Below are 14,533 nucleotides of genomic sequence, written 5' to 3'. Positions count from 1 at the left end.
GCTTACCTTCTGCGATCACAAAAACGCATGTAGCAGGCCTTCTGGTATCTGTCAGCAGACACATTTCGTAAAAATTGTGTGGCCACAACTCCTTGGGCGCAGGCTAAGGATGACCATTCTTTTGCGAAATCCGTCAGCTTTTCACGTCTCGTAGGATTTATGGAAATTGCGGCTGCATGTTCTTTAACACCATCACAATGTATGCAGCATGATGTCTGACCTGCAAATAAAAACAGTTTTATTTTTCGTTAAACACACGTTCGTGTGTGTGTGTGTTTTATTGTTCAGACTATTAAAAGCAGTGACAGCGGCATTTGATGCAGAATACTGCGTATCATAACAACAATCACGCACGCTTTTTGGGGCTTTTCACTTTTTATAAGTATGATGATCGTATCTTCTGGATACAACAAAAATCCACACACTTTAGGCGGTTCTTTACATGATCAATCTTTCCACAACGACATGTAATGCGTGTGATGTAGTTTCAGACGACAGAAATCAAAAACAAAATTAACAAGAAATTCCTTCGAGGTAGGAAAAACACCCCCGTTGGTCAAAGGGAAATAACCATTCTCACTGCCACCAACTGAGAAGGTTATTTCCCTTTGACCATTAATATGTCACTCTATAAGTCCTTGTAGAATCTTAATCCACCAATAACTCCCTAACCGTGTGTTTGACTGGTCCCAATTTTTGTAAGGACCGTCTCAGGAATGTATAGAACCTGTTCACCAAGTTTGGTGACGATCGGTCCGTTCATTCTTGAGATCTATATGCGAACACAAACACACAAACACACAAACACATCGACCGAAACCTATACACACCCCTATACCGGGGGTGTAATAATGAGGTTCTGGTCAAGATTACCGAGGTTCTTACCGCAGGTATCTTCGATTCCGCTGGAGGCAGCCATTGTACAGTCGAACGTGAACAATACGCAAAGCTTGATTGGCTGGTGTCATCGTGCAAAAATAAAACTTGAAATCTGATTGGCTGGTGTCAAAAGTCGTCAAGAGAGAACACTCTTCCTCGCGCTTATTTTCAAACCGCACTTAGCTCCCTTCGGTAGTTCAATACCACGGACCCTCCCTCACTAAATCCCGGCCCACACTTAAACCCGACTCTTTTTCTTTGAGGACCTTGGTTGTATGTGTAAAGTATAACTTTGTGGTCACACACACCAAATTTCGTCATGTCCCCGCATAGTGCACACGAGTTGAAACGATAGCTCTCTCCTGTAAATGGACTATTTCCTTGTTCTTCCTAGCTGAGCGAGGAGATTGAAAAGGCAAAAGTGGACAAGAGAAAAGTTAATTTCCCTCTTTGATTCTGCTACAATCCCAATAGTCACAAAAGACTTCTTGATTTAAGCAATGCAGATTTACTATCATGAGACCACACCTTTTAATTTTCCGTTTGAAAAAAGTTAGCATTATATCAAATGTAATGAGTGAAGGTTTGATACTGCCATGGCAAACAGAGTTCCCTCTGTTGTGCTATTGCTGGCTCCAACCTTTAAAAGAATGTAAACAAGACTGAATCAAGCGATTACCTATGCAGGGGAGATAATCTCACTTTGGGTTTCTGTTTTGGTCGGCCTTTTTGGATGGTCCCGATGTTGTCTATCGGTAAAGATTCGTAAACATTGAGAAAAGCTGTCAGTTAATAGGCTAAAGGGTGGAAATATGGATAAAAGTTGTTATAGAGGCATTTTTAAAGGCCCAGTAAGCCTCCCGTAAACCATCACAGATACTGTCAGGCTTTTACACACAGTACAAACACCCTTTCATTTAAACACTCACCGCTTGAGAACATCTTAGGTGCCCTCCGTAAAGAGTGAGCAATTTTCAAAGAATTTATTTTTGCGTGGTTTATCTTACCCCTGAGCCATCGTGAACCCGTGTGATCCAGTTTCCTTTTTTTTTTCACAATGTAGTCATTAGTTTGTGATTTCCAATGCAACTCGCTGTAAGCTAATCTGCAATAGCACATTATTATGTACCTCTGAATCTAAACGCACCAAACGGCTGTGATTCACACGAACTCTAGCGATGGCTTTTGACTGTTCAGAGGAATTGGCGATAGGCATTACCGTCGTCTGCTACGAGAACCACGACCTTGCGTGACCCTGCTTCCGGGCTTTTCTTTTTTCAAACTTTCAAAACTTCGAATTATTGGTATAAAAGGTCAGAATAGGTCAACCATAGCAGCAAAAGAACATAGAGATTCTTGTTTCTTTCTAAAGGTAGTCTAGAGTAGGAGTTCTAGCCAGTTTCATAGGATAACCGCACATGCTGTTGGCTCTGTTTACTTCAAACACCAACAAAGGTTCAAAAGATAGCTAAGCGTTGAATTCGCAGATAGTTAGAAAAATAAGACCCGGACTGTTAGAGCATCAGGTGATGCTTGATTGAACGGTCCTAAATTAGCTAGATAGGTGGGAATTAAAATTACGTGACCTGCGTGATCCAGAAAATGCCTTCGGGTTTCTGGTCTGATTTACGTACGGTACAAATAAACAGGGGAATGACGATGTAGGTGTTAGGGTCAACTTGGAACAGAATAGGTGGTGCGCTACCTGGTTCTTTTCAAATAAAATAGTAAAATAGAGGTTTTAGACCATCCTTAAAGTTACCCAGTTAGGGAAGAACTGTTCTTCCAATTAGTTAGTGTCCCAGAAATTAAATAGGCGTACAATTTAAGGTTTCTTTTTGATAGTCAGTTAGCAATAACCTATCCTGTATGGGATCAAAGACTAGTTAACTCGATATGCAAGGCCTCACATTAGAATTCGTTTCAGGGGGATGGGAGGATAGGTAAGGTTAGTGCTTTTGTATTGCCTTTGTTGTGATAACTGCCTTATAAAGGCGACCCGGGATTTTGTAGAAAACTATGTAGTTTTGATGAATTGTATGACATGCGATTATTTGTATTGAATTGCCAACTTTTGCTAACTTTTTATATCAAATACGTTTAGTAGAAAAGGACAAACAAGTGTGGACTCCATTTGTCTGTCTGAGTGATTTTCATGTCTCGTGGAAGTTGTCTTTCATTCTCGTGATTTCCCCACACTAGAGATAAGCCATGCCGGTAATTTTAGGTAAAGAAGGGTAGTTTAGGTGACAGACAGATTCTAGGAGTGCAAGCACTAGAGAAAAAACACAACGCGAGGGAAACTAGACAAGAAAAGAAGAGTGCACGCACACACAATCATATCTGCCATAACTGTTCATTTTCTGAACTTAACTTACATATCGTGTTCCTCCCTACAATCTTTACGGTTTTCCGCCGGCTAATGATGTAACCAATTAATAGCATCTACACTAATCGTCATAAAAAAACTAAACACATACATCTAGCTGTAGAACTTTGTGATGCGGCCAGTTATATGTAAAACCAAGCCAGACAGGTAATTCATTCCCCTACTGTTTGAAACAAAGAGTTTCATTTTTCATCAGTTAGTTTTTATGCAGTGTACCGGAGACATAGACACCCCCAAAATCAAATTCGCAAAAGTAAATTTGCAGACACTAAAATACACCAAAAAAATCAAAATAAGCAAGCGTGACCCCGTTTTTGATCGCAAATTGAAGAACAACTCATTTTCTACCCACACAAATTGATTTGGTTCAGCTGTTGTGCCTAGCAGTGTTGTTGTGCCATTTTGAAGAAGACAGGTGTCAGCCTCGTCAGAAGCCGTAAAAGGCCTGTTTTGGCGTCATTTCTTGTGGGCTATGTGGGTAAAAACCCTGTTGTTTTGGAATGGCTTATTGTATTGCTTTTAAATTTGACATGAGTATTGATAACACAATTGCTAAACAGTGTGTAAAATATCATGGCGTTTTGATGAGTTTTTTTGGACGTACTGGAACTTTTCAGAAAAGTATAGTTGCAACAATTCAGCATTTTGCACACTTCAACACAAATGAATATTACAACTGGGGATCAATTTTGGTACAAAAGCAACAACGCGCATGGGTTGTATGGAAATGTGAACGCGAAACAACAACATGATTACGAAAAACAGGTCTTCCAACATCAAACCCAAGTTCAGCGCAGCAGACTTAACTGGCACGTCACTCATAGCGATAAAAAGCGTGCCAGTTCAGTCTGCTGTCGATGTCGAGGAAAATATATCAGTTGAACAGAATAAAACACTTTCACGATCGGCAACACAAGGTTGTTACACAAGCCCCAGTCTGTCTCAAATGGTTTACAGAACGATTTAAATCTTCTCACGAAAAAAGCAGTTCTAACTTTATGGAACACACTTGCAATAGCATTTAATAGCATTAAATGACACAGTTCGTTTGAATGGCTATTTAGCTTGCGTAAACCACACACCAGATTTCGTGGTTTATTTTACCCCTGAGCCATCGTGAACCCATGTGATACACTTTCCTTTTTTTTCACAATTTAGTCGTCAGTTTGTGATTTCAATGCCACTTTCAATAGCACGTTATTGTGAACCTCTGAATCTAAAATGCAACAAACGACTGCGAGTCACACGAACTTATCGGCGGCGGTTGGCTTCTAAGAAGCAAGCGATTCAGAAAATTCGTCTGCTTGGAGAAACACGACCTTGCGTGACCTGCTTCCGGGCTCTCTTTTTTCAAACTGAAAAAACAGCGTCAAAAGGTTTTAAAATGGTGTCAAATATTAATAAAACATTTTGAAAATGATCGCTTTATTGCAAGACAGAGGTTGAAGATGACAAAATTACTTCGCACAATGGTGTTCAAAAAACCTACAAATGCTGAGAACCCATAATAAAATTTTTGGACCAAAATATCGTGCCATGTGTGGCCTTAATATATAAAGCCTAGATACACGATCGGTTTCGCACGTACGTTTGAGGCGGACGGGTCAGATGCTTGCCACCACATGCTCCTGGGACGTACGAGGTGAAGGTCGTTTTACCCATCATGGCGCGAATATAGAAGACTACCCGGTGTTTTTTTTGTAAACCTTCAGTTATTTCCTGGAACGGTCCTTGATGAATGATTAATTCTTTCCCACATCATAACACACACGCAATCACTCGCAAAGAAAATTCCTCGCAAACACACACACACACACATACACACACACACACACACACACACACACACTCACTCACATATATATTGACAAACACGTGCACGCCTGCAAACACGCAAGCACACACACGCCCTTGCACAACCGCGCACGCACAAACGCCCCCCCCCCCCCCCACTCCCCCATGGCCTCCACTGACACACAGTCGCCTGCACAAACGTAAACACGAATACAAATACTCGCGCGCGCGCGCGCGCTCACGCTTTAGCATTCCAGACAAACTTTAAGGGAGAGACGGACAGACATCAATAGAAAACGAAGCAGCAGACACACAGATACAGAACCATGCAAATACTCTTTCTCCCGTGCTTAAATCATACTCATCGACATGCACGCACGCGCGCACACAAATACACACACTGTCAAACACAGACACGAAAACCATGTCGAGCGCTGGTCGATCATTATTTACTCCTTCATCCTTACTGTACCTTTCTATGACGCCGGAAGCTCAGCATTGCCGACTCGCTACGTTTCAAGCTTCCTACATCACCTGCACCCCCTTCCCGAACGCATGAGTCTCAGACACAAACAACAAGTCGCGCAAGGCGAAATTACTACATTTAGTCAAGCTGTCGAACTCACGGAATGAAACTGAACGCACTGTATTTTTTTCACCAAGACAGTTACAGCTTCGTCAATCCCCGCGAGAAGGAAATCGCTCACCTCCCACGTGCAAAACGCAGTGATATGCACACGCCAGAATAGCGCGGTAGCGTATTGTGCTAAGCAGGAAAGCGCGCTTTTCTGTATTCGTGTTAACGTTCTGAGCTTGTTTTGAATACAACCTATCATATCTATATGTTTTTGGAATCAGGAAACGATAAAGAATAAGATGAACTCATTTTTGGATCGATTTCTTAAATTTTAATCGTAAGACTAATTAATCTATTTTCGTTAATTGTGATCACATTTTAAGAGTAAACATGACATATGTATATATTTTTAGATTCAGAATGTCATGAAGAATACGATGCAATCAATTTTAAATCTCTTTGCGAAAAATCGATTTTAATGACAACTAATTAATTTGTAAGCCTCCAAGCTGAAATGCAATACCAAAGTCCGGGCGTCGTCGAAGATTACTTGACCAAAATTTCAACCAATTTGGTTTAAAAATGAGAGCGTGACAGTGCCGCCTCAACTTTCACGAAAAGCCGGATATGACGTCATCAAAGACATTTATCAAAAAAATGAAAAAAACGTCTGGGGATATCATACCCAGGAACTCCCATATAAAATTTCATGAAGATCGGTCAAGTAGTTTTCTCCAAATCGCTCTACACACACACACACACATACACCACACCCTCGTCTCGATTCCCCCCTCTACGTTAAAACATTTAGTCAAAACTTGACTAAATGTAAAAATGATTAATAGCTTTCACTTCAAGCAACAAACTCGAAATAACCACTCACCAACTTCGAGGAGTTTGTCAAGAACCGGCGCGGTGTCCACACCACTCCAAGCGAGGAACCCGTGTATTCGAAGAAGCGAAAGAACAACTCACACCAATCAGAAACAAGTCGCGTAAGGCGAAAATACAACATTTAGTCAAGTAGCTGTCGAACTCACAGAATGAAACTGAACGCAATGCCATTTTTCAGCAAGACCGTATACTCGTAGCATCGTCAGTCCACCGCTCATGGCAAAGGCAGTGAAATTGACAAGAAGAGCGGGGTAGTAGTTGCGCTAAGAAGGATAGCACGCTTTTCTGTACCTCTCTTTGTTTTAACTTTCTGAGCGTGTTTTTAATCCAAACATATCATATCTATATGTTTTTGGAATCAGGAACCGACAAGGAATAAGATGAAAGTGTTTTTAAATTGATTTCGACAATTTAATTTTGATAATAATTTTTATATATTTAATTTTCTGAGCTTGTTTTTAATCCAAATATAACATATTTATATGTATTTGGAATCAGAAAATGATGGAGAATAAGATGAACGTAAATTTGGATCGTTTTATAAATGTTTATTTTTTTTTACAATTTTCAGATTTTTAATGACCAAAGTCATTAATTAATTTTTAAGCCACCAAGCTGAAATGCAATACCGAAGTCCGGGCTTCGTCCAAGATTACTTGACCAAAATTTCAACCAATTTGGTTGAAAAATGAGGGCGGGACAGTGCCGCCTCAACTTTCACGAAAAGCCGGATATGACGTCATCAAATGTTTTAACATAGAGGGGGAATCGAGACGAGGGTCGTGGTGTATGTGTGTGTGTGTGTGTCTGTCTGTGCGTGTGTGTGTGTGTAGAGCGATTCAGACTAAACTACTGGACCGATCTTTTATGAAATTTGACATGAGAGTTCCTGGGAATGATATCCCCGGATGTTTTTTTCCTTTTTTCGATAAATACCTTTGATGACGTCATATCCGGCTTTTTGTAAAAGTTGAGGCGGCACTGTCACACCCTCATTTTTCAATCAAATTGATTGAAATTTTGGCAAAGCAATCTTCGACAAAGGCCGGGGTTTGGTATTGCATTTCAGCTAGGTAGCTTAAAAACTAATGAGTGAGTTTGGTCATTAAAAATCGGAAACTTGTAATTAAAATTATTTTTTTATTAAACGATCCAAAAACAATTTCATCTTATTCTTCGTCATTTTCTCATTCCAAAAACATATAAATATGTTATATTTGGATTAAAAACAAGCTCTGAAAATTAAAAATATAAAAATTATGATCCAAATTAAATTTCCGAAATCGATTTAAAAACAATTTCGTCTTATTCCTTGTCGGTTCCTGATTCCAAAAACATATAGATATGATATGTTTGGATTAAAAACACGCTCAGAAAGTTAAAACGAAGAGAGGTACAGAAAAGCGTGCTATGCAGCACAGCGAAACCACTACCTGAACAGGCTCGTCAGTTTCACTCCGTTTTGCACAAGCGGCGGACTACGGTCATTGTGAAAAAATGCAGTGCGTTCAGTTTCATTCTGTGATTTCGACTGAGCTTGACTAAATGTTGTATTTTTGCCTTACGCGACTTGTTCAAAACGTAACGTCGCGTGCTTTTCGACTGCAGATGCCGCGGGCGGAAACGGCGTTATTATGGAAGGAAACGGCTGAGTCAAAATGTGAGCCTAACGTGTTGTAAACCAATGCTCACGTGTATCATGTGTGTGTGTGTCTCTCTCTCTGTGTATGTGGGCGTGTTTTTGTGTGTGTGCGGGTGTGTTTGTGTGCGAATGTGTGTATTGGTGTGTGTTTGTGTGTGTGTGTTTGTCTGTCTGTCTGCTTGTCTGTCTGTGTAAATGAGCGTGGCCGTGTTAGTGCGAGTGTGTGTGTGTGTGTGTGTGTGTGTTTATTTTGGTTGGTAAAACTGCCTTGCAAGAATGTGTTGTTTCATAAAGACTTTTTAAACGACCCGCAAGTAATGTTCCGTCCAATTTATTTGAAGTGATTGCCAAGTTTGGGCACGCACATATAGGCATGCACGTACGCACGCATACACGCACACCCACACACACAAACACAAACCGTGGCACACACACACACACACGCACACAAACACACTCGCACACACACGGCCACGCCCATTTACAAAAGACAGACAGACAAGCAGACAGACAGACAAACACACACACACACACACAAACACACACCAATACACACATTCGCACACAAACACACCCGCACACACACAAAACCCCGCCCACTTACACGGACACAGAGAGACAGACAGACAGACATGCACACGCACACAAACACACTCGCACACACACGGCCACGCCCATTTACACAGACAGACAGACAAGCAGACAGACAGACAAACACACACACACACACAAACACACACCAATACACACATTCGCACACAAACACACCCGCACACACACAAAAACCTGCCCATTTACACGGACACAGAGAGACAGACAGACACACACACACACACACACACACACATACATATGCCGCGCGCATACATCACCACATTGTCCTGCAGAAAAAGAGAAAAGGAAACAGGCAGACAGAATGAAAGAACATACTCCAAATCTCTTCTCAAACTAAAAGTTCAAGTCACTCTGCTCACAGCGACACCCACACAATGACAGCAGCAGTTTCAAGTGCTGGGTATTGTTGCGGACTTCAGCGCACTGTCCACGATTTGTTAAAGCACGAAATGCATGATGTTCGAAAGCAGTTTTGCCCTTCTTGGATACGTGACGTGGTACCTAACTATCAGTTTTGAAAACATTCCTCTGCGTGACTTATCTCAAAGCGGATATTTGAGGCCGGGGTAGGTGACGCAGTATCTAAACCTCCCTAATGTTATCTCATGAGTGATCTCACTCACGTATGTAGGATAATAATACTTCTATGTTATGTTATAGTATTTCATACACTGAATCACCTACATCGCAGTTAAAGTGTAAATTGAAATGAATAACCACTGTGACTGTGTTCTAGTCGTGAAAGTGGTGAAATAACAGCAACAGTTTAAGAAGTAGCATTATCAGTAAATGTAATGATGACAGCAACAGTGATGATGATGGTTTAAATGATGCAGGTAACACCTGTGTGTATCAGATCAGCCGACAAGCAGTGACAGCTAGTGCACTGAGATCCCACTAAGGCAAGTCATTTACACACACACACACACACACACACACAGGCAAGAGTTTCCTGGCACCAACAGAAGTATCACAGTAAACATGACACTTGGAACATCCGTGACAGCTTGTTCACAATTTAATTTCTGTTCTTGAATCTCATTGCCAAAAACCTGATGGTCACACCCCAGTATAATGCATTCTCACATCATGCCGTCTCTACAAAGCATATGGTGACCCAAAATATTGCATCCCACACAAATACTGATATTCATACATGTGTTGGCCAAATTATTTCATATTTGGTGTACATTAATTTCAGCTTATGCAATCTTCTAAGTGTTGGCAAGTGACAGCATTTTCCCAAATGGATGAAATATTGATATTAGTTGCCAGACAATTTTACACAGTAAAGGAGACATTGTGCAGCAAGAGGTAGAGAAGTGTTTTGAACGTAGAACTGTAGTACACCTACGGCAGATTAGAGACAGAAACAGAAGAGAAATGTAAGAAATGAAGGTAAACAAAGCAGAGCTACATACTTGCCTTCAAGACGAAAGCGTACAGCAAGGAAAGCATAGATACAGAGGCAGACAAACCATTTTTGATACAGATGCGAGAAAAGAATGACGCTTACCCCTAGTTTCACCCCACATTTGACGTGGAAGGAACAGTTTTCGATGTTGCTGGTTTTTGTAGTTTTTACTTCCATGGTTCCATAGATTCCAACTCGTCGCCAAGATTCAGTTTGATGGGATGTTTTGATTCCGAATCAGCAAGTTTTAATGCTGAACTGACCGCCATTTGCAAAGTGGGTGGCTACTGAAAGAAGTGCGCTCATTGGCTGGAGGATGCTTGCCATTCGTTCGGAATAGTTCCTGCCGTATTTCGAACGGACGGACTGGGACGGGTGCTATCAAGCGTGTGAGACGTGCTGTTCGGATGCCACTCGGTCGGTTTGTGGTCAGTTTCAGGCGGTCCGGCTCAAACGTACGGGCGAAACCGATCGTGTATCTTGGCCTTTAATGTCAAATTGCGAAATGTCACAGTGATGGAAGACTTTGTTTTAGATATATTTTTATATTTGTCCATAGCATCAGTGTTTCATAATTCCAAAACTTCAAGAGGGAAATGTTTAAAAAGTGTGTCCACAATCATATCTTTAAGTTAAATAATATAATAACGCATGTGCAATCTGGTGTCATACCAGGCCACTCCCAACACAAGCTTTTTTTCTGGATATGTCATAAGTCTTTGACCGTGTTTGGCATAAAGGTTTATTGTACACATTAGAGGCCATTGACAAAAGAGGACGTACGTTTATTGTGTTGAATCAGAAGTTATTTAAAAGATCGGTTACAGAGTGTTGTTGTGAAAGGCCACAAGTCGGCCCCACAGACTGTACCAGCTGATGTTCCCCAGGGATCTGTGCTAGGGCCACTACTCTTTTTGATATATATAAACGATGTTGTTTTAAATGTTCAATCCAATGTAACAATTGTTTGCAGACGACACAAGCATGTATTTGTCAATGAACGATTCCCAATTACACAAAATTGTTGTGAATTCAGATGCACAGGAATTAAAGAAATGGACCAATGATTGGTAAACTTTAATGATGAAAAAACAGAGTTGTTAAATTTGAGACGATGTGATACGATTTTGATTTTTTGACATTTAATTATATTGATTTTCAGGCCACTGTCAATCACAAACACTTGGGCGTTGTATTACAAAATGATTTTAAATAGAATGTCCATATTAATAGCATTGCAAGTAAAGTTATGTTATTGATCAATTGTCTGAAATTTTGTAAACACAGATTCAGCAGAAAATCTTCAGAAATTATGTATTAATCCCACGTGTAACCATATTTTGATTACGCCAATGTTGTCTGGGATTGCTGTGCAGAAGGTTTATCAAACATATTGGAACAGCTCTATCTTGAGGCCGTAAGGGTAACTGTTGGAGCAGTCACGAAATATTAAATGAAGAATCTGGTTTTTGTATTTTAACAATAAGACGGGAAAGACACAAATTGATTTTGTATCACAAAATGGTGCATAAAAAGTGTTTACAGAACGTCGCTGATTTATTGCCTCCGCTTGTTTAAACTGTAAATCCCTACCACAGACGGAAACCACTTCAACGGGTTGTACCATCACACAGAAATGGATTGTACGGAAAGTCATTTATTCCAAGTACTACCCAAATTTGGATTTCTCTCCCAGACAACATCAGTCAGCCAGTTTAAACATTATTTATGTCGCTCAAATAGTCAAGTTCCTCATCATTATTATTATGGTAAGAGAAAAGATGGCATTAATGATTATACACTGCAGATTATCATTACAGATGAGTGATTTAAATAATGATCTGATGAAACGCCTTTGCGAATATCACAAGGAAGATGTTGAACATTACCTATTATTTTGTATTAATTATAATGATGTTCGAAGATGAACAATACAAAACCTACCGGTTGGGCATCAGAATGTACAATGTTTATTATTTGGCTTGCAAAGCCGACGTCTTTCTGAAAATAATAATGTATGAGTTTAGATAGAGCGGACAGCGTCAGATAAACTCTATTTAAACGAGACAGATTAGCCGCGGGTGGAGGAGGAGGATGTTAGATACTTGAGGTAGGCCTAAAGGGATCAGTGTTAGCAGGTAGGGAAGAGAGGGTAGTAAAGCCGGATATCAACACTTAGGCCCGTAATTAGAAAGAGAGGGGAGAGGAGGACTTGTGAAAGTCAAGGAGAAGAGCCCAGCCGCAATGTCCATGTTGCCGGGGGGCTTGCACGTGTGATGCATCAGCGGGGGTCTAATAAGAACGGGAGAGCAACACATTGTGGTCAGTCCTTACCAGCGCGGCGCAGTGGGCATATGCCAACTATTTCTTACTACAATATGGACTTCGAATTTGGAGTGTGGGCGACAGATCTGCCTTTAACGGTGGTTAAAGTTCTCCAGGATGAGGAGTTGAACACCCTCAATGTGCTGAGTAATGTGACTGCCCAGGATTTGGAAGGCCTGGGTCTCAAGCGTGGCCACTACGTAGCGCTGAGAGTAGCAGTGGCGGCTCTGCAGAAGCGAAGCGGGGGAGGGCCACTATCCCAGCGGGTGACTGAGGGAAAAAGCGTGGAACCACTCCAGGGACTGTTAGGCGGCTTGTCACTGCAGCCAACAGGTGAGACCTCTTATCTTTCCATTCTGGATTTTGTGCCGGGATCGATGGCGGCCGAGGAAGAGGTGACACTCGGGGGAGGTGTCATCCTAAAACTCAACCAGAGACCAAAACTTGACAAAGTCTCCCCCTGCCACTGGATTGTGGCAAACGCACGCATCATGGCGAGGTTGATTGCTGAGAAGCCCGGGTTTGACTCGACCGCCTACCTCCAGTACACAGAGATGATAGGCGAGCTGGGGGCCAGATACTTGTGGCAGTCGGTGCTTCTGTACGACGACGAGTACAGAAGGCGCCAGTCGTCCAGCGGATTCAAGTGGGGAACCCCCAACCCCCACCTGTCCACGGTGATCCTGCGGGACCGGCCCCAGCATGGCGTCCAAGACAACAAGGGCGGCAAGGCTACGACGGCCAGCGGCGGTTCCCGGCGACCAGCGGGACCCAACGGGAAGGAAGTGTGCTTATTGTATACCAACAAAGGCGACTGTCCCTATGGGTCCCGCTGCAGATTCCTCCACGTCTGCGACACCTGCGGCATGGGCCACCCCGGCAAGGACCACAAAGTGACAGCTACCACCTCCCCAGCCTAGGACACAGCGCAGCGAATTGCCGACAAAACGGTAGGCCCCACCTTCCACAGCCCGTTCCCTCAGCTAGATTCCAATAAGTGCGAATTTCTCGGAAATAGTGATTCCATTAATGCTAAATCTCAAATGTGGCACAAGGTGCTAGAAGGCGATCACGACAAAACCTTTTTATTAGATGGCATAAGAAACGGTTTCCATGTAACAGAAGAGAGTAGGGCAGGCGTACTAGACGTAGAGCAAACAAACCATAGGTCATCGAACGAACACCATAAAGCTGTGGAAAAAGAGCTATTAGATCAGATAGAAAAAGGTTATTACATTGTAGCTAGTAGAAAACCAACTGTGGTAAGCGCTATCGCTGCGATTCCCAAGGATGATGGCAGCATCAGGTTGATCCATGACGCTAGCAAACCCACAGGTAGGGCAATGAACGACTATTCTATACCTGAGTCAGCTAAATTTCAAACCGTATCTGACGCGTGCGCCCTAGCGAAGACAGGGTATTGGTGTGCAAAAGTGGACTTGCAGTCCGCCTATCGGTCAGTATGCATCAGTCCGGACGATTATTGTATGACTGGGCTGAAATGGCATTTCACAGGTGAAAAGAAACCTACTTATCTCTTTGACAGTCGGCTGCCTTTTGGCAGCAATGTAGGGCCGTCACACTTCCATCGCCTGTCGCAAGCTATTCGCAGATGCATGGCACGGAAAGGCATACCAGGTGTGTTAGCGTATATTGATGATTTTCTTCTGGTAGCAGCTACCAGACAAGAGTGCAATGACATGTTACTGTCTTTAATTAGATTATTGAGGGAACTGGGTTTCAACATTAGCTGGAAGAAGGTGGTGGGGCCTACCCAGCGTATCACGTTTCTCGGTGTCGACATCGACACGCGAAACAACACCCTGTCACTTGGAAGTGACAAGTTGCAGCAACTGCGGCAGCGACTCCTCCAGATCCGAGGAAAGAAGCGCGCGACAAAAACTCAGCTACAAAGCATAGCGGGGTCCCTTAATTGGGCCTGTCAGGCTGTCAGAGGAGGAAAATTCTTTCTGCGGCGGATACTGGACACGATTAAACCCCTTC

This window comes from Littorina saxatilis, linkage group LG1, assembly GCF_037325665.1.
Source record: "Littorina saxatilis isolate snail1 linkage group LG1, US_GU_Lsax_2.0, whole genome shotgun sequence".
Classification (NCBI taxonomy): domain Eukaryota; kingdom Metazoa; phylum Mollusca; class Gastropoda; order Littorinimorpha; family Littorinidae; genus Littorina; species Littorina saxatilis.
Note: the sequence above shows the minus strand (reverse complement) of the source record.